This window comes from Ambystoma mexicanum, chromosome 4q (assembly GCF_040938575.1).
Source record: "Ambystoma mexicanum isolate Mex_15411 chromosome 4q, UKY_AmexF1_1, whole genome shotgun sequence".
In the NCBI taxonomy this organism is placed as follows: domain Eukaryota; kingdom Metazoa; phylum Chordata; class Amphibia; order Caudata; family Ambystomatidae; genus Ambystoma; species Ambystoma mexicanum.
This window is the reverse complement of record NC_090928.1, coordinates 733,956,506-733,982,489: the sequence shown is the minus strand read 5'-3', so window position 1 is coordinate 733,982,489 and position 25,984 is coordinate 733,956,506. Positions and strand designations below refer to the sequence as shown.

Genomic DNA, 25,984 nt, shown 5'->3' with positions numbered 1-25,984 from the left:
TGCAAAGGGAGACAAGAGACCTTACCAGCTAAATCTGCACCACGGAGACATCACCGACGATCCTGAAAGGGAAGACATTATTTTTAAAAGCATTTCGTTACGATCGCTGCAGCGCTGCATTTCACTCACCTTTCCTGGGTTCCTCCATCTTCAGCAGCGATCATCCGGATACACAGCCACTTCCCAGAGCCTAGAGAAAAAGACAAGAATAGGAGGTGAGAGAAGGAAGGGAATAAGACTTACCTGTTGGGTCATTCCCATTTCATTTCGGGTCTTGCCGCTTCCAGGCATTTTCCGGGCCCCGGCCCCTATGGGGAAAAAAGACAAAGACATTGAATGAGCATATGAAAAGACAGTTCCCGAGCGCTCATCCAGAACTAACCTGCCATTTACTGGAACAGTAACTGCACGTTTCACTTCGGGTCGGCGCCATATCTCCGGCATTCCGAACCCCGGCCCCTAAGGGGAAAAAAGACATAAGCATTAGCGCTTTCTGCAAAAAGACAATGAACATTATTATTAAGCTTGGACTTTTGAACTTGCAACTGAACTTTTACAGAGCCTTACCTGAATAGTCAAGCTTACCTGAACTCCCATCAATCCTCAATCCAGTGAAGTAACTGGGTTTCAACGCGCCCCTGCATCAGAAGCAGGATGGAGAGCTCATCCTTCCTGACCCTAAGGTGAGACTTCACGGGGAATCGTGGAAGGGTATCGTGGAGGGTTGGAAGAGAGTGGGAGGCTTGTGCATAACTCAGTCAGTAGGTAATACTCCCTTTTCACGCACAGGGGAATATTCCTGCAAGCCGGAGAAGCCAGAGTAGAGGGCCCTTCCTGTCCATCTTCAAAGTCCTGCGCTTCACCATTGAAGAAGCATCAGCACTCGAAGCCAGACCTGCGCCTCCGTGGGAATCAGGTGAGCGTTACAGAACGCAAAGCCTACCCACAATTTCCCACCCGGGCGCTATGGAGACTTCCGAGACTGACCAGCTGGCCCAGCTTTTGGGGGAATTACGGGCAGAGGTGCACTCAGCCCACCAGGAGACTAACGCTCTCAAAAGAGAATTGATCTTATCCAAGGAAAGAACAGATGACCTAGCCAAAAGGTTATTACAGGCCCAGGCAGGGCACACTCCTTTACCTAATTCCGGGGACATTTCCACATCAATGGGTTTGAGTAACCGGGTACAAATTAATCTACCTGGACACATGCCTTTGGCCCCGCCTGAACGTTTTGCGGGGGATCCCAAGAAATATGCCGTCTTTATGAACCAATGTCGTTTACACTTTCTATGCAGACCCGGAGCCTTCCCTAACGACCAGACCAAGGTAGCCTTTATACTATCTTACCTCAGTGGCAGTGCTGCCGATTGGTCTATTCCATTGGTAAATCAGGATGATCCCATTCTCCAGAATTTTCAGGGCTTCCAGGCCAGCATGGAAAGATTGTTCGCTCGACACTCTCAAGGACAGGCCCTTGATAACGAACTGCTATCCTTACGACAAGGTAATCAGGATCTTCTGTCCTACATAGCCACCTTTAACAGACTGGTTGTGGAAACTGGATGGCCAGAAAGCAAAAGGATCACATTGTTTCATCGAGGCCTGCGCGGAGAGCTTCAGGATGTTCTAGCTCAGATAGTAAACCCACCCTAGGTCTGCGCAGACTACATTGACTTAGTGGTTCAACTTGATCACAGACTTCAAAATAGAAAAGCAGATCGGTTCAAGTATGAAAACCGAGCACCGATCAAAACCCACGCTAACTCCAAGAGTACCGACGTATCTGAACCTATGCAAATCGGTGGTGTTAAAGGACCATTAACGCAGAAAGAACGAGAGAGAAGGCGGCAAATGCAACTCTGTCTGTATTGCGGGACTTCCGGTCACTTTCTTCGAAATTGTCCAGTTAAACCACTTAAGAAGGTGGTTGGAGCTACTGATAACGAATTAGTGACACCTGATTCGGGAAACGACCTAGCCCGGCAAGCGTAGGGGTCCGCTTGCCGAGCTTCAAAACTAACTCTTTGACCTCGCATTTTGTCATGCCAATGGTGCTCGTGGACCCAAAACAGCCTCAGCAGTTGCATGCTATAAAAGCATACATCGACAGTGGAGCTATTGGAAATTACATAGACCGCGAATTGGCTTCCAGGATTAAGCTTCCTCTCCACCTGAAAGTAACCCAAGATGTCATTACTACAGTAGATGGAACCGAAATAGCCTCAAGGCCTGCAACGCATTCCACTGTTGAAGTGACACTGGTGGGTCAGGATGGACATCGGGAAGCAATCGTGTTTGATGTGATCAAGGCCCCACAATTTCAAGTAATTCTTGGAATTCCTTGGTTAGAAACACATAATCCCAGAATTGACTGGCGAGCAAAGAAGATAAGTTTTCCTGATTGTGAACCAACTTGTTATCCAAGAAATCCAGCTATGGGTCTAGCCTCAGCAACTTCCACCCTGTACAGCTACCGTCAGAATACCAAGAATTCCAAGACGTTTTTCAGAAAGAACAGGCTAACACGTTACCTCCCCATCGGTCTTATGATTGCCAAATCGATCTGGTACCCAATGCTCAACTACCTTGTAGTAGGATTTATGCTCTTACGGAACCTGAGAACCTGTATTTGCGTCAGTATTTAGATCAGTACCTAGCCAATGGTTTTATTCGCCCGTCCAAGTCTCCTGTCTCTTCAGCTCTGTTCTTCGTGCCGAAAAAAGAAGGCGACCTTAGAACGTGTATAGACTATCGCGCCCTAAATCAAATAATGATTAAGAATCGTTATCCTCTGCCCTTGATCCCTGAGCTTATTGACCAGGTGAAAGACGCTTGTGTGTACACCAAGTTAGATCTCCGAGGAGCTTATCACCTGGTACGCATAAAAGAAGGCGACGAATGGAAGACTGCATTCCGCACCAAGTTTGGGCTCTTCGAATATCAGGTGATGCCCTTCGGTTTGTGCAATGCACCTTCCGCCTTTCAGTACTTTATGAATGATGTTCTTCGGGAACTTATCGATGTCTGTGTCATTGTTTACATTGACGACATCCTGGTGTACTCTTCTTCAGAATCTGATCACAGAAAACATGTTAGGGCAGTTCTTGAGAAACTGCGCCAGCACAGACTATTTGCAAAACTCGAAAAATGCGTTTTTCATACCACAGAAGTTGAGTTTCTCTGATTCATCCTGACACCTCAAGGAGTCCGAATGGACTCGCGAAAGGTGGACGCCATCCTCAAATGGCCTTCTCCAAGCTCGGTGAAGGGAGTTCAGAGCATGCTCGGCTTTGCCAATTTCTATCGAAGATTCATCCCGGAATTTTCCCGAACAGTCCAACCCATCACTGCTCTCCTAAAGAAAAACAAACGCTTCGAATGGACTCTTGAGGCCGAACAAGCCTTCCAGGACCTGAAAACCAAATTCACCTCTGCACCTGTATTGAAGCACCCGCACCCAGATCTCCCATACATAGTGGAAACCAATGCATCCAGTTTGGCCATGGGAGCTGTCCTGTCGCAAAGAGACCCAAAAACTAACCAACTACACCCAGTGGCCTTTTGGTCCAGAAAATGTTCTCCTCCTGAAATCAACTACGCAATTACCGATAAAGAGTTACTGGCCATCAAATCTGCTTTCAAGGCCTGGCGTCACTACCTTCTCGGGGCAAGACACACCATCACCGTAATTACGGACCACAGAAACTTACAGTATTTAAAAACGGCCAAAGCTCAATCTTCACGACAACTCTGCTGGGCTCTATTCTTTGCGGAATTTGATTTTGTAATTACCTATCACCCTGGCTGCAAGAATGGAAAAGCGGACGCCTTATCCCGGATTGGCATGGAAGAACCTAATTCGAGCTTAGAACCTGTGCCCATCATACCTGAGCAAAGAATCTTAGGCTTAATCTCATTGCACACTATTGAGGACATCCAAACGCAAGTAAAACAACTTCTAGACTCTTCAACCTTACTGGAATGGAGTCAGAAGGGTCCTCATTACACCGTTAAGGATGACTTACCCTACTTCCAGGAGCGGTTGTTTCTGCCAAGTAAAGAATTGCAGGAACTTGTTATTGCCCATCATCATGAATCTTTAATGGAAGGACATCCTGGTATCGCTAAAACGGAGGAAAAAATTAAACGTCACTTCTGGTGGCCTTCTTGGAGAAAAGACATAAAGTCTTTTGTTCTGTCTTGCGGAATTTGCGCCCAAAACAAGGCTCAAAAGAAAAGGCCAGCCGGCCTACTTCAACCCTTGGATATTCCACCGGCGCCATGGCACACCCTGTCAATGGACTTTATAACCGACCTGCCGCCTTGTGCTGGTTACAACACAATCCTTGTAATTGTGGACCTATTCACCAAAATGGCCCACTTTATCCCTTTAAAGGGTTTGCCTTCTGCTTCCACCTTGGCCAAGGAATTCCTGGAGAATGTAGTTTGCATACATGGTTTCCCTTCCATATTAGTCTCGGATCGTGGAAGTCAATTTATCTCCCATTTTTGGAAGAAGTGTTGCCAACTAGCACAAATAGATGTGCGGTTATCCACCAGCCACCACCCCCAGACCGACGGACAAACCGAGAGAACCAATCAGACTCTCGAGCAATATCTTCGGTGCATGTTACACCAATCCGAGTTAAATTGGAAAGACATCCTTTGGATCGCAGAATATGCATACAACAATTCAGTGCATTCCGGAACCGGACAAACCCCCTTTTATACTTTGTATGGTCACCATCCTCGGACCTCTGACCTAGATCCACCTCTGACCCTGGAAATGCCCGCAGTAAATCATCTGCATTCCACAATAACCCGAGCTTTCAAAGAAGCTGCAACTCATTTACAGCAAGCCAAGAAAAAGTATAAAGAAAACGCAGATTTGCACCGGAGTAAAACTCTGCCTTACCAAGTAGGAGACCAGGTATGGCTAGCAACTAAACACTTATCCCTCAAGGGCCCGCGAACCTTCAATCCCAGATTCATAGGACCTTATCCCATCAAGGCTATAATCAACCCAGTGGCCTTTAAACTGGATCTACCGTCCAACATGCGTATACATCCAGTTTTTCATGCATCACTTTTGAAACCCGTACAACCAGGAACCCGATTGTCCAAGCCTCCAGATCCAGTTCAAATTGAAGGGGAATTAGAATTAGACTCCAAGGTAGTTAAGTCGAAACTCTTCTATCTTGTTGACTGGAAGGGATATGGACCTCAGGAGAGATCGTGGGAGCCTAGTAACCATGTCCACGCACCTCGATTAGTACAAAGGTTTCACCGGAGATTTACGAACAAGCCAAAACCCCCGGAGGGAAGAACCTTGGGAGGGGCCTTGAGGGGGGGTACTGTCATGATGCCTACCTCCAAGGAGCCAGGTCCGACCCAGCAACCCCAGAGGCAGGCATCATTTCCCCCAGGGGAGTGCCAGCGGGCCCAAGCTGGGGCCCTTTGGACGCAGTCCTGGCGCCTTAGGCACCAGGCTCATGTTGGACCCCTGTCCTGGCGCCTTAGGCGCCAGGCTCATAAAGCTAGACATGTGTTTAAGTGTTTTAATGTGAACTTACCTGATGCAGACCATGCTGCCACATCCAGGCCCTCTTGAGGCCTGAATGGAACTACTTTACCTGTGGGATTACTTTCCACCCGGGTGTGGTCGGGGAAGGATACATACCTGATCGGAGGAAGGATACACTTTTGGAACTTCTTCCAAAGCTATTTAAACCACACCCGATCAGCAACTCACGCTTCGCGTTGTTCTGCTCCTCGCAGCTGGACGCTCACCGTGTCAGCTCCTGCATCTGGACTTCAGCCACGCATGTCAGCATCCTGGGTCACCTGCAAAGGGAGACAAGAGCCCTTACCAGCTAAATCTGCACCACGGAGACATCACCGACGATCCTGAAAAGGAAGACATTATTATTAAAAGCATTTCGTTACGATCGCTGCAGCGCTGCATTTCACTCACCTTTCCTGGGTTCCTCCATCTTCAGCAGCGATCATCCGGATACACAGCCACTTCCCAGAGCCTAGAGAAAAAGACAAGAATAGGAGGTGAGAGAAGGAAGGGAATAAGACTTACCTGTTGGGTCATTCCCATTTCATTTCGGGTCTTGCCGCTTCCAGGCATTTTCCGGACCCCGGCCCCTATGGGGAAAAAAGACAAAGACATTGAATGAGCATATGAAAAGACAGTTCCCGAGCGCTCATCCAGAACTAACCTGCCATTTACTGGAACAGTAACTGCACATTTCACTTCGGGTCGGCGCCATATCTCCGGCATTCCGAACCCCGGCCCCTAAGGGGAAAAAAGACATAAACATTAGCGCTTGCTGCAAAAAGACAATGAACATTATTATTAAGCTTGGACTTTTGAACTTGCAACTGAACTTTTACAGAGCCTTACCTGAATAGTCAAGCTTACCTGAACTCCCATCAATCCTCAATCCAGTGAAGTAACTGGGTTTCAACGCGCCCCTGCATCAGAAGCAGGAAGGAGAGCTCATCCTTCCTGACCCTAAGGTGAGACTTCACGGGGAATCGTGGAAGGGTATCGTGGAGGGTTGGAAGAGAGTGGGAGGCTTGTGCATAACTCAGTCAGTAGGTAATACTCCCTTTTCACGCACAGGGGAATATTCCTGCAAGCCGGAGAAGCCAGAGTAGAGGGCCCTTCCTGTCCATCCTCAGAGTCCTGCGCTTCACCATTGAAGAAGCATCAGCACTCGAAGCCAGACCTGCGCCTCCGTGGGAATCAGGTGAGCGTTACAGCAATCTCTCTCAGCAGTTTACATAAAGGGGCAGGTGGCTGTTCAATCAGGGCAGCCAGATCCCCAGTGGGAGCTGGTTCCATTCAGGCACTTAGGGAAACAAAGAGCAGGGGAGTGACAAACTCCTCCCCTACTTCCTGCCTTCCTAGACACACTGGAGCGTAGGCGGGGACACACAAGTATTCCCGCCAAAGACAAAACACACACACATACCTCCCGCTCCCAGAATGGTAGAAGAAGGGCTAACAAAGAACAACCATGCTAGAAATGGCTAAAAACGAAAGCAGCCATCATGTTAGGACATAAGTGACCCTACTATGCACAACAGGGACTGTAGATACAGTCTACGGTGACAAATAGCACAGTAGTTGGTAAAACATGTGCACTGCCACCAACCATAACTAGAAGGTTGTCTATGTGACTAAAAAGTCACAGGAGAAGGGAGAAGGGGGATGCTAGGTATCTTCTTAACACACCACATAGGGTGGGGGTGTGGTTATCACTCATTGTATAAAGTTTTAGGAAGGATACAAAGTATCCCTCTATCTTTGAGAACTGTAGTTACTGAATGATAGTGACAGAATCTCAAAGGAGGACCCCATGTGTCCCAGCAAAACTGCACATAGGGTGCTGTGGGCTGCAAAAGTAAAGCACAGATCCCTTAAAGAGATATGAAGGAAGGTAGACTCCATAGTAAAGGTAAAACACAGAGAACAGAGTTCCAAAAGTCAAAGCAAATAAGAATGAATGAGTGGAAAAAGGCTCCACCCATTCAGTATATAAAGAAAAAAGTCCAGAAGTCCAGCAAAAACTGTGGGGGGTCTCATTAGGAGAGGGGATGATGCATAAAAGTGATACATCTCCCTAACATATATGAGTATTTCTTCTGAACCTCAAAATGTTGCATATGATTGGTTCAGTGGAACCTGCCTTCAATATACACATGTGTAACATGACAACGATGGAATATATATATATATATATATATATATATATATATATATATATATATATATATATATATATATATATATATATATATAAATATATATATTTCTATGGGGTTTATGTGAAGAATAGATTGGTTGGGTGGAACACATAGAAGAACATTCTATTGCAAAGTTTAGTAAATATGAAGTACAAGTGTATATATAAATGGTTTACAGATCATGGAGGACTGAATGAACATGTATAATTTGGGTGTATTCCATGTGGTATTGGTATTTGAGCCAATTATTACTCTAAGACACCAAGCCTTAGTGCACTATTAATGCTCTTGATAATATCATATTCTTCACGGCATTGTTAGATGGAGGGGTTCTGTTTGTGGCTTGCTGCAATGAACATCTGATCTTTCTTTGACGAGTTATGTGGTCTGGGAATGACAACATAGAGGTAAAAACCTTTGAGACTGGTGTGAAGAAGTGGAGGGCATGATGCAGGTGCAGTATCATGTGCTGGCTCCATGTGAGAGAGTAATAGAAGTCACCCATGACTATTCATTAGGGTGCATTCTGTCCTGTTGGCTGTCTCAGTGTTTTCTCACTTCATAGGAGGATGGAAGAAGGGGACACAAATATGAATGGCTGGGAGCGAGAATAGCATGAGGCCTAATTGGGTAATCTGTGCAGTTTGCTATTAGCTAGAGAGCTGCAGGTGGGTCTTGGGAAGAATAGAGTCATGCTTAGGGGGTCACTTTGATCACCCGTGGGAGGAAGGGAGGGACCACACATGTGGTGTGAAGTCTAGCAAATAATTACTAATTGAGATGGTGTCTCTGGAAAAATGTATGCACTTTCGTTGCGGGATGCATTCTGCTGACAGAATCCCAGCTTCCATTCTTGGATGAGTGACGCCTCTTTCCATAAGGTGCTTCTTGAAAGAAACATTTTTTCAGTGAAAAGTCTAGTGATTTCATTTGGGTGATAAAATTAACTGTCAATACTTCACAATCCAGACATGATGTGTTAGTAGGGCAAAGGTCAGGCCTCTTGTGCTGGTTCTGGATGCTTTAATCACTGTCAATGTTACTGTGATACCACAACTTGGTTGTAATTTGAGGTTGGACTTTGAGTGTCTTCAACCTTTGGTTCTACGGTTGTTGTCCAAAACATCTGAAAAGAACATGATGAGGCCCCCTTTGTGCCTCCTATGAGGGAGGTGTGGCATGTTGCTTTAAGGTAACACATGCAATGGAGTGTCGTAGCTCTGTCGTGTGTGAGTAAACAGGGCATTGCCACGATGCACCAGAGCATGCGCGGAACCTGAACAGAGAGCAGCTTGTCTTGTGTAGTCTGTTGGGCTGGGGGGGCTTGTGGTGGACCAGGCCGTATGGGGCACCTTCGACATTGGCGAGGAGGAGGTCTACATCTGTCACACTGACCCCATGTTAGGGCACGGTGCTGGTGACTCAGAGCTCATGCTTTTACTGGCAACATCACCGGCTGAGGAGCCAACACGTGCGTCATGGTGAGAGGCATCTTGTTCTTCATGCTTGTGGAGGTAGCAGCTCCCTAGTGGAGTGCTTGTGCGCCTCCCCGTTCAATCTTTGGATGGAGCATCCACAGATGCAGCAACAGTTCTTTTTGTCTTTGAAAAAAAAAAAGAAAGAAATATAGAGAAGCAGACTCCACAGTTTGTTTTTCTTGGCCTTCATAGTACCCTCCACCAAGTATAACAGTGAATGTCTGGGGAAGAGGAAGGAGGGAGAGGTTTTCTCCCTTTATTTTTCTGTGCTTCCCATATTTGTTTTCGTTCTCTCATCTGTCCCATGTGGGGGAGGGCCTGACCAACCAGGTGGACTTCAGGGGACACATGTACTTTCCTGGTTTGCAGCCCCTGTCATAAAGGGGGTGCTAATGCGCCCATGTGTGGAGCTGGTTTGCGCCATGTGTCAAAAGTAAAGGCCTGTGTGCCCAATGCCCGTCTCTGCCTGCCGGTGCTGTAATCATGCAGGACGATCAAGGAGGGGAGGATGCTGCTGGTGCGGTCACCCAGGTGAGAGCAAGAGTGCCGCGCCAGCAATGTTAGTTTGCCCCTATGCTGAAGTTTAATGTCTCAAGTATGCCATCCAGCTTGGGACCGAGGTGGAACTTGTGGATCAACCACCTTCATATGTATTTTAAGGCCACAGGGGAGATGGACAATGAAAGCAAAGTGGTGACCCTCATATATGCGGCTGGTCCTACTGTCCATCAGATCTTCAAAACGTTACAACCTGTAGATGAGTCTTACGCTGTTGCGAAGAATGCGCTGAGGGAACATTTCTTGCCACTTGCAAACATAGATTATCAGAGGTTTGTGATGTGCGGTGCAAAGCAAAAGGACGATGAGTCCCTCAGCACGTTTCCTGGCCGGCTCTGGCGCCTGTCGGTAACATGTGCATGGGACAATGAGGAAGGCAAGATCCACAACCAATTGATCCAAGGGTGTGCATCTGGCAAGCTATGTCGACAAGTGCTACAGGAGCTGGGAGTGACATTAGCCCGAATCCTTGAATTGGGAAGATCGCATGAGGTGGCGGAAACATGTACTTCTAAGATGGAAGCTACAATTTGCACGATCAAGAGTGAAGAGGAATGTGCAGTGGGTCGAGACCAATGGGCGAGAGGGGCCCAGCTGGCCATAGCACCATCAAGAGAGAGATAGAGATGCAAAATCACCTGAGTCATGCCTCGAGTGTGCATATGACCTTCCACACCCGTCTGAAAGCACGGCGAAGGGGAAGGCATGTGGAAGGTGTGGTAATGTTTAACACTATGCACAAATGTGTCGTGCCCCCTGCCAGTGGTAATTCAGAGAGATCCGTCAGGGCAGAATTCTTCAGACAGCAGCGCCCGCCGAATGTGGCCCTCGTAGACCAGGAAGAGGAGGGACAATGAGGAGAACATTTTCGTCTTTTCCAGTCTGAGTGTGTTCAAGATGAAGGCCAGGAGACAGCCGAAGTGCATGGTACAAGTTGATGGGTCACCGGTTCCAGTTTTGGTGGACACAGGTGCTTCGGTCAATGTCATGGCGTAAATCCACTATGACGCTACGAGGGATCCCCCTGCGCTGAAGCACCCGAAGACACGTATTTTCGACGTTCGAAGGTGTTCAACCAATCCCAATGATGGGTGATTTTGTGTCACTGTTAGAACATGGCTCCAGTTCGATCAAGAGGGCTCCTGGCAATTCCCTGATCTGTCCAGGTAAGTCAAATAGTATATATACACTTGATCAGCACAGCCAAACAAGGTCACCACAACCATATATTCAAAGAATCATAAAGCTGATGCCACTCTTGTGAATGAATTTTAGTTTTTAAAAAAAGGTGATTTAATAGAGAGAATAAAACAAATCAATGTTCAAAAGGACAAGAGATAGAGCAACTATACAAGTAGTTGGTAAACTGAACGGACATAGTAGTCAAAGGCATTTATTGTAAGAAAGACATTAAACAATGCAGTCCCAAACAATTTTGTGGGATCGTACAATCTGATTCATTAAAAAAGTTGATTTAAACAACTGAAGATGGTGGCAGTGTTGGCATTAAACAGTGAGGGAATAAATGTCGACACAGATGTGTTCTGGCCATGAGAAGCTGCCTTATGTGTGCTTGGAGTTGGATGGCCTTCATCAGGACAAATGGAAGAGTATGGTGGTGGAGCAATGAATGTATGGTCCTGTTTTGCTCTGCCTATGAAAAGAACAGAGAAGAGTGTGCAAGGGTACGTGTAGTCGTTTGGATCAGTAATTACGTATTTTAGTAAGGCACCTAATGCTACTTATTTTGAAAGAGGCAACCCTCTGTGAAGTTGAGTCATGATCCCAACATAAGGCTCCAAGATAAGATCAAGAGTTGGACACGACACATAGAGGAAGAAGGCTGGATATGTGAGGATAAAAGAACTTTCCTTAACAAGACACACGCCAGAAACACAGCTTTTTACATACTTCCCAAGGTCCACAAAAATCCAACAAACCCCCCTGGACGACCGATAGTCTCGGCATGTGACTCTCTTCTTGAACCATTGTGGTTGTATACAGATTTCTTCTTTAAACGGTTGTGGCAAAAATGAAATGTTATATAAAAGACACTACGGACACACTGAACATCTTAAAAAACATCAATCTACCAAAAGACTTCATTCTTGCTACCCTCGATGCTGAGGCTTTATACACTTGAGGGCAGGTTTTTCTTAAAAGACCTCCACTGATGCCTAGTTGCTGTCTTTACCTCCTAGTAAAGACAGCAACTAGGCATCAGTGGGGGTCTTTTAAGAAAAACCTGCCCTCAAGGGAAACCTAATAAAGTCAATATTGCTTCACTTTTTCCAAAACCTCTGTTTTTTAAGAAACTATTTCAAATAAAAATGCCCAAATCCTAATGTGAAAACATGATAACCAAGGGAAGGTTTGGGTACTAGACCACCCTTAAGGTCCAGTACGTGGATACCCCCCCCAACGATGCTTTATACACTTCAATCCCGCAACAAGAAGGTCTGGAAGCACTGAGAATGGTTTTGGCTTCCAGACAAGATAAGTTAACTGTACCAATGCTTTTTATCTTGGAATGTGTCAGATTAACCATGTCTGAAAATGTCTTTCTGTTCAAAGACCAACTATGCAAACAGACAAAAGGCGTGTGTACGGGGGCTACCTTTGTGCCAGGCGTGGCCAATTTATACATGGCTCAATATGAACTTGACCACATCTATTCCAACACCAACCCTATTAGGGACAACATACTGGTGTGGTGCCGTTATATTGATGATGTACTCCTGATTTACGGTGGCTCGTCCGCAGAGCAATGCCTTTTTCATCAATGGTTGAACATGTGCAATAGACATATCAAGTTTACTATCCAGTGGGACTTTCACTCAGTTGACTTCCTGGACCTCCACATATACAGAACAGGCTCCATCCTCAAGATTGAGTTGTTACGGAAGGCTATGAACTGGAATAGCTTATTGCATTTCTTCAGCTGCCATATGGCAGGTCTAAAATACAAACTTCCATACGGACAGTTCCTCAGGATCAGAGACGTTTCTATGGGAGGGCAAAAGGGGCACTTGCCCAGGGCCCCCACCTTGGAAGGGGGGCCCACAAGGCCAGCTAATCTGAAGTAAGATTCTATTGTTCACCAGTCTTAAATAGCACACGTCAGGATATTCTATAGGGTTTTGCTGAGGCTCTAAACTCATTTCCTTTCTGTTTTGACAAGTACATTCTGTCTTATCAATTTATCATGTATTGCTTTCTGTGTTCGCTGTGGTATACATAGCTTGTGTGTTCCTTATTGCACAACTCTGTAGCATTCTTTCCTTCCTGTGGGAATTATGTTGATCGTGTGCAAAAGGCAATGGTAAAATGCATATTGATAAATTGAGTGCCCCAATGTTTCAGAAGTTAGATCAGTGTGTGAAGCACTCATTGTAGAGATATGGGTTAATATGCACAATTAGAATATCACATTACAGCAAGTTTAGCCAAGCCTTTCCTATGTCTGAAGTTTCTAAACCTTCCTGCATATGTACTTGGTTTTGCAGAACATCTGCTATTATCTGCAATGTACCTGCACAAGATAGGGGTTGCTATAAAAAGGAACATATCATCCGTATTGTGAAGGTCTAGAAATTGGTTTGTTCAGATGGGGTGTTGTAAAACCTAGGCAATCGCCTCCAACTATGGCATAAACCGTTAGACCAAGAGGTGATAAGTATTCAATTTCAAGACTATGGAACAAAAACGTTCATGTTTGTATCCTGGATTTGCCAGTAGACGATACAGTGATCCTGGTCAAACCATCTAATATATCTTACATTTCTGTGCTTCTTCTGTGAGGTTTGCCTTCTCTTGCATGCTGCTAGTATCATTTAGCCCATTACTTGATCTTTCTTCTTATGTAGGCCATTTGGGTGGAAGGGATGGTAGACAGAGAGAGGACCATATGTTTCAGGCCTCATGCAAGCATATTTTAAGGTCTGCTTCTTTGACAAAAAAAAAGAAACAGTTTGCTTTTTGGTAAAAGTCAAAGGTTTTTATGCATGTTTATAAATGAAAATGTCACAAGCCATTGTTTTGGAAGCATTTAAAGTTTTAAAAACACAAAAGACAAACCCAGATAAAATGTGTTATATCACATTGATTGGTATGCTGGTTCTTGTATACTTCCCTTGATGATGGAGAGAATGAAGCTAGAATCATTCCTATTTTGCATAAGACCCTTCTATAATATTTTTTTTAAAAATAGTTATGTTTGGTAATGTGATTTATGTATTTTCCAAGTTCGTTTTTTTAAATAAAATGAGATTGTTTTAGTTCATGGTAAGAACTGGAAAAGAAAGTGTTCAAATGCAGAAATTGCAGAGTTGGCACAACTCCCAGCTTCACCCCTTTACCAATGTGTGATCCTGGGCATCTCATTTCATCTTGTATTGCCTAACCTCTCAATATTACCAGTCTCTAAACCTTTCAAAATTGTCAGCCCGTCAGAGTGATTTCTGATCATCATAAAAGCCTTATTCATGGATTCACTGTGTTAATAGTGAACATATTTATATTGCACAAAACAAGAGTGTGTTCCTTTGATATCTAATGGTATCACTATATCCCACTTCTAATCTCAGTCTGTCTGGATAAAGACACCTTCCTGGTAGCTTCTAATCTGCTTCCACTATCCATGCTACGCTATGTGTAGCGTTCTCCTTACTTCCAATTAGTGGTCTCTAGCTGTGCATGAGCACTTTTGCATTCTGTGAGGCAGCTAATGTGAGTTCTCTGTCTACTATGGGTTACATGTACCGTTTACATATGGTCCTGCATTAATACTACAGGCTGCATACCTTCCTGGATATGTTATTGATACAAAAGTATCCTGTATGTACTAGAACAGTAACCTCTTCGTAGACTGCTAATGTTGGTCTTCAAATGTTACTTATTTATCATTCTGAATGAAGAGGGTAAGGGGACTTAAAGGGAGTAAACGTGCTTATTGTGCTGCGACACAGCATATCAACCTATAGGTTGTGAGCACGATGGGTGGGGGTGGGGGGGCGTGACCAATATTCTTCATCCCTTAATTCCTTTGGTTTGGTGGAGAGGGGCCCCAAAGATGACCGTGCCCAGGGCCCCAAAAGGGTTTAAGATGGCCCTGCTCAGGATCTGGATAGGAGTTATCCGAAGAAATCCATATGGACCTCCAGAAAGAAAGCAGCAAACACCTGCAGGGAAACTTGCCTCACAAAAAAAATATACAAACCATTGGGGAGATTGGTATGTGTGACCACGTACAACCCTCTGAGTAATTGAGTAATGTGATCAAAAGTACCATAGATAAACATTGGCCCTAATCAAGAATGCAAGGAGCCTAGCCAAAAAAACTTGTTTCGTGTTTAAGAAAAGCCACAACCTCAGAGAGAGACTAGTGCACACTTATCTTGAACCTACCAAGGCACCCACAACAGGAACCCTGTGGGGGCTCGCACCCGTCAGGGGTCACTATAAATGTGGCCAATGTGTGGGGTGTCATTTCACAGATACAAAGAAGGTGTTTGAGCACAACAACATGTTCATTGGGAATTGCAAGTACACACCAACTGCAACAGTAAATTGGTGATCTATGTCATCAAGTGCCCTTGTGGCTTGCTACATATTGTCAAAACCATTAGACCGGTAAAGCAACAGATTTCAGTGCACTGTTCATGCATAAAAAACTAAGTTCCAGATAAACCCATGGTTGAACATTATGCTGCCGTCCATTCGGATCTAACATGCTTTGTTCTGCAGATGATAAACCCACAGAAAAGAGGGGGAGATATGATATGATATGGCATTTATAACGCGCCTATACACAAGTGTTTCAAGGCGCGACGAGGCAAGGGGGAACAAAGGGAGGACAGACAACGATCCTACTAGGCCAGGTGTCATTCAAATCGCGCAAGTGCAGGGGATGGGGGAAAGGAAAAGTGCGCGGGGGGAAGGGAGAGGGAAAGTGCAGTACATGGGAAAGTGGAATAAATAAGATAAATAAAACAGCCAGCTATCGGCATGTGCAAGGAAGTGCAGATATAAGTGCTAGTAGGGGGATTGTAGGGATACAGAAAAACGGTCCCCATGTGCAAGTGTTGCCAGGGAGGCAGTGCAGTTGGGCAAATGACAGGGCCTGGGCCAGAGATCAGAATGGGTGACCAGGTAACCAGTGCAATTTCAGTCAGGAATTCCTCGAGTTTCAAGGAGGCAGGAAGGCTGTTCCAGAGAGAGGCCCCTGCCGCAGAGTGTGATCTGCCACCAACTCGTTGCTTGGAGAAGCAACTGACCCTGAGGGAGTTGGAGGCAGATGAGCGAAGAGCTCGAGAAGGAAGTTATTTAGGAAGAGAGAGTTGAAGGTATTGCGGCCCCAGATCCCAGAAGGCCTTGTGTACACTGCAGAGGGTTTTGAACTTAATCCTCGCAGCCAGTGGAGGCCAGTGCAGAGATTTCAGTCCTGGAGAGATACGATCCCTGGGCTAGAGGCCAAGGACAAGTCTCGCAGTCCTGTTCTGGATAAGTTGCAGAGAGCGGAGAGTGGAGGCAGACAGATTTAGATAGAGGCTGTTACAATAGTCCAGGTTAGAGAGGACCAGGGCTCTGGAGACAGTGAGCTTCTGGGGGAAGGAGAGGAAAGGAAGAATACCTCTAAGGAGGTGCATCTGATAGTGTGACTTCTTAGAGACGTCAGAGATGTGAGGGGAGAAGGAGAGTGCAGAGTTGAAGTTGACCCCAAGGTTTTTAGCCTTGCAGGTGGGAGGAGGGCCAAAGAGGCGGCCTGGAGAGCTGCAGGGAAGGAGGGAGTGGGTGGCATTAAGGCAGAGGTCGTTGGTGGCACACTATTCCTGGATGGCAGCCAGTCAGAGATGAGGGAAGGAGAACAGGAGTAGGTCGAGGGTAGCCTGAAAATGAGCCGGGTATCAACCAGATGTAAACAGAGCTTTGACCAGACTAAAGCAAAATGGATACACCGCCTGGGCATGGTAAAAAACAGCCTCAATATCATGGTTGAATGGAAACACTTTATGGGGGCATGATGGTCTATATCACCCAATCACAATAAGGGCCGGGCTCCACATAACCACATATCCTTTGATTAAATGTATCTTCTGTATGGGGATATTACACAGATAAATAGGTGTGCTCTGGTATACTATTCAACACATTTCTGTTACTGGGTATGACACCTGGACAATGTAATTTTTTGTCTTAAATGTGCACCTAATATAATATCACACCTTTTCCATCCAATAGGGTATTGAATGTAGGTGCATTACGGCATCACGAAGACCTTAGCGCCCTCACATGCAGCGAGATTTTTTTTTTCTGAAGAACTTTCATTGTAATAATGTATGTTGTCACGAAAAACGTTCTCCATAGATCGTCCTGGACATAATTGTGATACCTGTTATTATATATTTCTGCATACAGTGTATGCCATCTGGACAAGGTGGCTTGTTTGTCAAAATGTATACTTAATGTAGTATAAATCCTTTTCAACCCACCAAGGCATTGAGTGCAGAGACACCAAGGTATCACTAACACCTCAGTATAATGACATGCAGCCACACTAGTTGAGTTCAGGCCCCCTGCATCACCGTAATCATCACACTCACACTCTAATTTTCTTCTTTGCATTTATAGTGCGGTAAACATTTTCAGTTTTAAACAGATATTTACTTTATAACCTATGGGTCCCATTTTTAGGTCCATATCCCATGTGCATCCAATAACTACTTTGTTATTTGCCCCTTCCTAAACCTTTCCAACATGGCCGCTAAGCAAGTGCTTTGGTGTTTCCTAGGTTATGGACACATCGTAACTCTTGAATACGAGGCTTAGACAGCCCAGCTTTTTCATTGCTAGAGCACATGGCCCATAGCAGTTCGGGTATGCAGGCAGAATCATGGATCCACTTAATCTACGGTGCATAGGTAAGATCTCGATTGTATTTCGATCGCAACATAGGTACGGGCCCAGGCCCCAGGAGACACACATGATGTACATAGACGCTGATCACACGCGGTCCACAATCATTCTCCCAGCTCCACGGCAGTTGTCTGCCGGTATCGGGAGAACTGTGTAGGCGCATCATTCCGTTCTCAGCCCTATTTAGGCCATATTGGCACTGGGATCTTTTTGTAGTGAGCAACAGATTGCTCACGCCTCAGTGCCACAGGAAACCTACACGCTCGATACTAAGGTCATTAACTATTCACACCGAAGCATTTTCTACAAGCACTATACATCAACTGATTATTCTGAAATGTATACCATACAGTGAAATTACTATAAACAACCACCATCGCCTGGACACCCGCTTCTTTACTCTCGGTGGGGGGGTTCTGTTGGGTTCAGGCACATGGCCAGCACACCCTTCCCATCATAGTGCATGCCTAGACTCAGTACACTCCATGGGCTTTGCACTTATTGATCATTAATTATTATTTTATGATCGTTCTCATCACGCATGAACCATCCCAATTTAAATCGAATACTGTTGGGGGATTACTTGTGTACTTTGGACAAACCGCGGACACTATCATTATCTTTCAGCAATACCTGCACTAACAAGTTCAAGCTTCGAAGTTTCTACGGTGCACCTTGGTCGGAACCTACCACAATGTTTGAAGTGGATTTCCACTGGGCCATGTCAAACTAATTCAACACAGTAAGAATACCAACCCCCTGTACGGGGGAGGGTTGCCTCTTTCAAAACAGGTAGCATTAAGTGCCTTATTAAAATACTTAATTACTGATCCAAATGACCACACATACCCTTAGACACTCTTCTCTGTTCTTTTTGAAGGCAGAGCAAAACAGGACCAAACATTCATTGCTCCAACACCATACTTTTCCATTTGTCCTGATGAAGGCCATCCAACTCCAAGCACACTAAAACCAACTTCTCATGGCCAAAACACATCTGTGTCGACATTTCTTCACCCAGTGTTTAATGCAAACACTGCCACCATCTTCAGTTGTTTAAATCAACTTTTTTTATGAATCAAATCATACAAATCCATAAGATTGTTTGGGACTGCATTGTTTTATGTCTGTCTTACACTAAATATCTTTGACTACAATCTCCGTTCAGTTTATCAACTACTTGTATAGTTGGACGTCTTGCCCTGCAACATCCCTGCACCAACAGGGTTGCCCACTGGCTAGAGAGACCATCATCTCCAGCCCAGACACCGGAGCCGGAAAACCGCAGCGGAGCCAGCACTAGCCAAAGGCAGCAGCATAAGGCTACTGCCTTTCTTGGCCACACTCCGCGTCCCCTGCTCAGGAGAGCAGTCACCCTTCATTTCACTTTGAGAGTGATGTGTTTGCATTCGCATGGAATGCTGTTTCGTGCACTCTAAGATGGACGACATGCGGGAGATGACCTGCTGCCATGAACATCTTGCCCTGCAACTGCCCTGCACCATCAGGGATGCCCATTGGCTGGAGCGACTATCATCTCCAGCCCAGACACCGGGGCTGGAAAGGGGAGGCAGAGCCGGCACTAGCCAAAGGCAGTGGTATAAGACTAATGCCTGTCTTGGGCTGTCCTGGCCGACCCTGGTTACTGATTCCTGGACCCCTGCTCCCCACAACTTGCCAAACACAACAATGCACAAGTACACCCGATGGCCCCCAAGACTCTACCCCAGACTCTAAGGTATCAAATGCTGGTGCTTCCTCTCCTATCCTTGCTCAAGCTACTTAGACCTCTCTCTACTTCTTCAAATCCTTAGCATGTCTATTATGACTTTGTTTCCATGCATATCCATGCTTGACTGTTGTGCTCTGTAAGTTCCTCATTACTGGTCCTGACTATTCACTGAAGTTATGTATAATCCATGTGTTGTTCTACTGTGCATTCCCCACACCCTCCCTATTGTTGCCTGCTATGCTTTGTACTCCCCTCACCCTCCGCCTCGTCGCCCGATGTTTCTAGTATCCCCCCACCCTCCCCACAGTCACCTGATGTTTCAAGTATACTCCCCACTCTCCCCATGGTTGCCCAATGTTTCTAGTATCCCCCCCACCCTCCTCATGGTTGCCCGATGTTTCTAGTATCCCCCACCCTCCCCATGGTCACCCGTTATGTTTTGTACTCCCTCATCCTCCCCATGGTCGCCCTGTTGATGTGCCCACTTCCCCACCTTCTGTGTCACCCCTTGCACACCCTTCCCTAACTAAAACCCACCTACCTGACCGCCACACCCGTATGCCGCTTCATGTAATAGATGCTAGGCATCAGGTTTGTGCCATTGATCTGATCTTTGCATTTTATGCTGCCTCCCTGCAACTTGGGGTAAGGCATCATGTTGTGCGCCACCGGTTTTGACTATGCACTTCAAGCTGCCTCCCTGCAACTTAGGTAAGGCATCATTTTTTGTGTCACTGATTTTGACTATGCATTTCAAGCTGCCTCCCAGCAACTTAGTGCAAGGCATCATGTTCTGTGCCACCATTTTGACTTTGCAACTTTATGCCACCTCCCTGCAACACGGTACAAGGCAACATGCTTGTGCCATCTACTTTGACTACATCCTTATGCTCTTATGCAATTAAGTAAGCCACCCTGACACCAGGGCTAGGCAACTTGTATGTTCTCATGTCTTTCAAGCACTTATGTAACTAAGCTAGGCTTTCTTTAACAGCGCCACGATGCTCTAGGACACTTGTGCACTATATAAATTCAAATAAATAAATAGTTGCTATATCTCTTGTCCTGTTGAGCATTGATTTGTTTGATTCTCTGTATTGTACAGGAGGTACCGAGAAAAAGAGGAGGTACCGACAACTGAATGCAGCCCCCCCCACTTAAACTAGGCATAGAAATCCATGTGGGGTGAGCAAGGCCTTCAAATATGCAAAATACTGAAATCATAGTGCTTTAAATTGTGTTGTGTTTTATAAAATCATAAATGTGTTAAATGCTTTAAATTATGAATGATGTATCGAGAAGGGCAGGATATGGAAATGTACTATAAAAATCGGGTAGAAAATAACCAAGTGTTTAAATATGACCAGACATAAAATAATTCATTATTTTGTATACTAGCCAACCCTTTTCAAACCTTGCCTTTAATGACCAATACAAGGTATTTAATGAAGCTCATCTTTGCAGACAGTGTTGAAATGAGTCAGCCTCCTGTACAAAATGTTTCAAGGCCACAGAGCCCTAATCTTGCCAATGTTCCCCGTGGAATCATATAGCAGCCTGAGACCAGACAGCTAATGATGCCGTGTCTGGGTTTCGTAAGCAAAAGGACACAGCTGCATGACCAAATAAGGGTCGCTGAACCGGGAAATCCAGTGGCGCGTGCCAAAATGTATCTCAAATTGAAGGTTAAACATAGAATGACTAATCGCCAGGTGTGAGATTAATGCCAATGGAGAGCTTTGCTGCTGACTCTCATTCTCAGAATACGTATTTAAACAGCTCCATCTTCAGCACGGTGGCTGAGTTCCTGTACTTGACAACAATGCAGTGTGTGTGTCAGTCTGGCATGAATAAACCTGATGTCCATGAACAAAGCCTGTCTCCGTCTCATGGTATGCTGTCTAAGTATTTTTCTGAGTGTCGAGGGCCCAGCAGAGCCTAGCAGGGCCCAGCAGAGCGTAGCAGAGCCCTGCAGAGCAGCAAAAGAGGGGTCCCAGGTCCTTCCGAAAAATATTAAATCACCTGTTTTTGTAAAACTAAAATGAATTTGCTAAACTTTACAAGAGTGGCATCAGCTTTATGATTCCTTGAATATATGGGTGTGGTGGCCTTGTTTGGCCGCCCTCAACACGTGTATATATACTAGTGTATATATACTATCCAGTTCGAATAAGGGCAGGCTTTTTGTGGCAATGCCCTGTTTAGCTGGGCCGCAGCTGAGGCTCTTGGAATAGTGAATTTTGCTTATAGTGTGAACATCGAGGATGTACAGGCGATACTTGAGAGATTTGCAGATGTGTTCATCGGAATTAGTCAGCTGGTGGGTTACCCGATTAGACTGCATATAGACAAATCGATTTGCCCAGTTGCTCTGAAACATCATAGAGTTCTGTTTCACCGGAGAGAGCTTGTGGGTAAGGAACCAGAGAATCACATCAATCTGTACTTCATCGATAAGGTGGAAGGGCCAACGCACTGGGTGTCACCTATTGTCATTGCGAGGAAGCCTAAGCAACCTGAATCGGTCAGAATCTGTGGGGACATGAGGCTGCCAAACAAGGCGATAAAGAGGGAAAGACATCTACCCCCCACAATTGACTTTATCATCGCTGGGTTGCAAGGTGCCAGGTTTTTTTCGGAGCTTGATTGAAGGCATGGGTACCACCAGGTTGTGTTGCACCCCAAGTCCTGGTATATAACCACCTTCACAACCCACCAAAGGATGTACAGATACAAGTGCCTCAGCTTTGGTGTGTCTTCGGGTGCCAAGGTTTTTCAAAATATCATATGGGATGCTTTAGAAGACTTGGAGGGTGTCATAAACAATAGCAATGACATTATGGTGTTCGCAGGGTCTGAAGTCAAACACATGGCAAGCATAGTGAAGACGCTTGAACGCATCCAGTCCCTAGGCCCCACGCTGCATAAGGAGAAGTGAGAATTTCTCAAGACAAGTATTGATTTGTTTGGCTTTCTGTTTAAGGAAGGATGAGTGTCTCCTGATCTCCGAAAAGGTGAAGGAAATCATGGATGCCAGGCCCCCGGAGAAAGTTACATTGGTCTGCTGTTTCCTGGGGATGGTAATGTACTGCAGGAGATTTATTAGGAATCTAGCCATGTGGTCTGAGCCATTAAGGAGCCTGACAAGGAAAGCTACTGGGCTTCATTACGAGCATGGCGGTCCGGGAACTAGAGTACTGGTAAGCATGCCGGTGCTGTAGTTCCCGGACCGTCATACTACGAGCTCTGCTTGCGGGTGTCGTCTCACGTGCCAGTTTTTTCCTGTTTTTTTCCTGGTGGGTGTAACAACTCTGAATGTGCCGGTGCATCCAGCGCCCCCATACCCATTCAGCCCTATGGGGCAGAATGGGGATCAAGACGCCCTTGATTCCGGCATCCACAAATGGGAAATTACCGGGTCCACCGAGCTTGGCATGACCCGGTTATTGCCCATTCGTGGGTGCCAGAAAAAATGCAACTCCGATGGCATCTGTGAGTAAGATCCAGCAGGTGATTGTGCTGGCCCTGCAGGGACATCAGGGGATGGCCAAAACGAAGGCCCATCTGATATTGAAAGTCTGGTTTCTGGATCTAGAAAGGAAGTTGGAGGAGTTTGTAACGGTGGTCAGTGATAATGTCGAATCCAATAATGTCGACAGTCAAAATGTCCAAACAAAATGTAGAAAAAAATAATGTAGAAAAACAATAATGTCGAATTTTTTCAACATTTTTTTGAATGTTTAGAAAAAAATAAATAAATAATTAAAATGTGTTGAATATGAGTGGTGAGATGGTGGTGGGGGGGTGGCAGGGGGGTGTTTGGTGAGGGGGGTTGGAGGGGACCCCCCTAGTAAATGATATTTTCCTTGTTTATTTATTTATTGAATAAATAAATAAAAAAATATATAATTAAAATGTGTTGAGTATGAGGGGTGCGAGGGTGGTGGGGGTGGGGGGACTGGCAGGGGGGTGTTGGGGGAGCTCTTCTTGTTCATGTATTTAGTGATAGTGCTAAATGACATTTTTTTTCGACATTTTTTTTCTAAAAATTGACTCTTTTCATTATATGTATAGGATTTCGACATTATTGTTTTCGACATTTTTTTTTCGACATTATCACTATGAACCGTTTGTAACAGTACAACATCCTTTCATCGAGGGACGTTTTTTCGCAGGGTTTTTTACTGTGAACTTTTTATCGAAAAAAACATCACATTTTTTTGGGGGAGGTTAAAAAATGATATATATGGGATGTGGGTTTTTGGTAATAGATATAAACTGAAAGGGAATGGGGGTTGGGGTGGACCCCCAAAAATAATTTTTTTAAAAATGTGTGTTTTTTTCGATAATAAATTCGCAGTAAAAAACCCGGCAAAAAGAATCCTGCGATTAAATGACATGGAACCTTTGTAACAGGCTGCATATGGTGTCAGGCAGCTGCCCTGGCACAAAGAGACCCCATGATCGAGTCCATGCCCCGAAGTACACAGCCGTCAGGAGACAGTACATATGGACTTTGTCTCAACAGAAAGGGACATGCCCTTTCTGGTGGTGGTTGATCAATGGACAAGGTACCCAGAAGTAGAATTCCTGGAATCAGTGGCATTTGATGACGTGGCAGCAGCACTGGAAAAGGTGTTTGCCACTCACGGCCTGCCCCAGATGGTGTGCTATGCCAACAGGCCGCATTTCATGGGGAGACTTTCAGCCAGCTCATGAAGGAGTACGGAATCCACCATTGTAAGATAATGCTGATCTGGCCGAGGGCAAATGGAGAAGCGGAACGCTTCATGAGGACCCTCAATAAGGTGTTCCGCACTGCCCATGGCCAACAACAGTGTCTCAAAAGGGCTCTCTATCAGTTTTTGAAAGAGTATCGGACGACCTCCCCACTGTTAAACCGGGGTTGCGCCGGCAGAGGCCACGTTCAAGAGATGCCCGAGAGGTCTGCTGCCAGGCACTGGGGACCGGTATACAGCAGTGATTAAGGATGACAGAGTGGCTGAGGAAAGAAGAGCCAGGAATGAAGGGGAGAACATCAGACGAGGACTCAGGCTGCATCAGCTCGTGGAGGGAGATGAGGTGATCGTGAGAAATAGGAGAGCAAAGGGAAGCTGTTGGTTCATTATGAGCCCAACCCCATGGATGTGGTGGCAGTAAAGGGATCAATGGTAACCTCATCTGATAGAAATGCCACAGTCACGAGAAATGCGATCTTCTTCAAGAGGATCTGGGAGAGCTGGCAGCTAGGCATATCCCCCGGAGGAGGTTGTGCCGAAGAGCCTGACGAACTTTGAGGAACTGTCCGCCCTCATATCTCCCTGAACCAGGGGGAAGCAAGTGAGGAGAGGGCAAGATGGGAAGGGGGCTGGCGGTATCTGCAACATGCTGTGAGGGGGAGACTTGCCCACCTCAATTACTCTGTGATGGACACCTGAAGTGTGCGCTGGACGTTGCTCAGAGTGATTCTGTTATTGTGTTATTTTTAATTGTCAATTTTATGGGGTGGCAAGTTTTTCATCACTGTTTGTTGTTATGAAAAAGAAGGTGTGTGGTGTGTTGCTTTAAGGTAACAGAGTGATGTAACTCTGTCACATGTGAATAAACGGGGTGTTCCTGCGATGCACCAGAGCATGCGCGGAGCCCAAACAGAGAACAGCTCATCTTGTGTAGTCTGTGGGGGAGGGGGCTCGTGGTGAACCAGGCCCAACGGGGCACCTTCCACAGGAAGAACTGAATGGGTAGCTTGGGTAATTATAGCAATGAGGAAGTAAATTGTTTTGTTTCCACATCTTGTTGGAAGAAGGTGTTTTTTCTAAATGTGTTATGGTTGAAATAACAAGCTGCGCCATTTGTTCTGCCCGGCAGCAGCTTGAGATGAGGAACCTCCATATTGCCGGGATACATGTTACAAGATGGGAGTTACTTAGTGCTCTAAATAGACTTCATTCATGAAGCAACCTACATTTAGCAAAATGATCGTGTAACTGAGGGCTTTTCGCAAATATCATCTCTTTAAAAGTTTGTATGAACGTTGAATAAGCCATTTGAGCCAAGTCAGACATGTAACAGCGACATCCAGCTACCATCACTGTATGTTCACTTCCAGCTGAGGGCCCCATGAGGAAGGCATTGTGGGTATGCAACCTAAGCCAAACGCTCCCTTAGTGCTATGTTATACATAATTTGTTCAAGTCAAGATAGACAATTCTCCAGGCTGCAGACCACAGCATAGCACAAACATGAAAATCGCACTAGACAAATGAAAGCAGCTAACTTTAAAAAAACGATATATATAGCACTGCCTATGCTGATTTGCTAAACATGGTATATCCCATTCTTTTCAGCACAAACACGCATTCTGCTCCTCGCAAGGGTCAGATGTAGGCCACCCTGCTTCAGAAACATATCATTCTTATCTGGCATTTGCCTATGAGTCCCTCGCTGTATTTATAATACCTTTTGCTAACGCTTCCATATTTGGCTCTGCAAAGGATGCCTCCCCGTGCAAATCTCCCCACATATCTCATGGAATCGA

General features: G+C 45.5%; 1 protein-coding gene across 1 annotated transcript in view; it reads right to left on the bottom strand.

The window, feature by feature from the left end:
• The window catches only part of LOC138467284 (uncharacterized), a 504,409-nt gene that overhangs the window by 393,059 nt on the left and 85,366 nt on the right, over window positions 1-25,984 (bottom strand). The gene's annotated exons all lie outside the window — the stretch shown is intronic.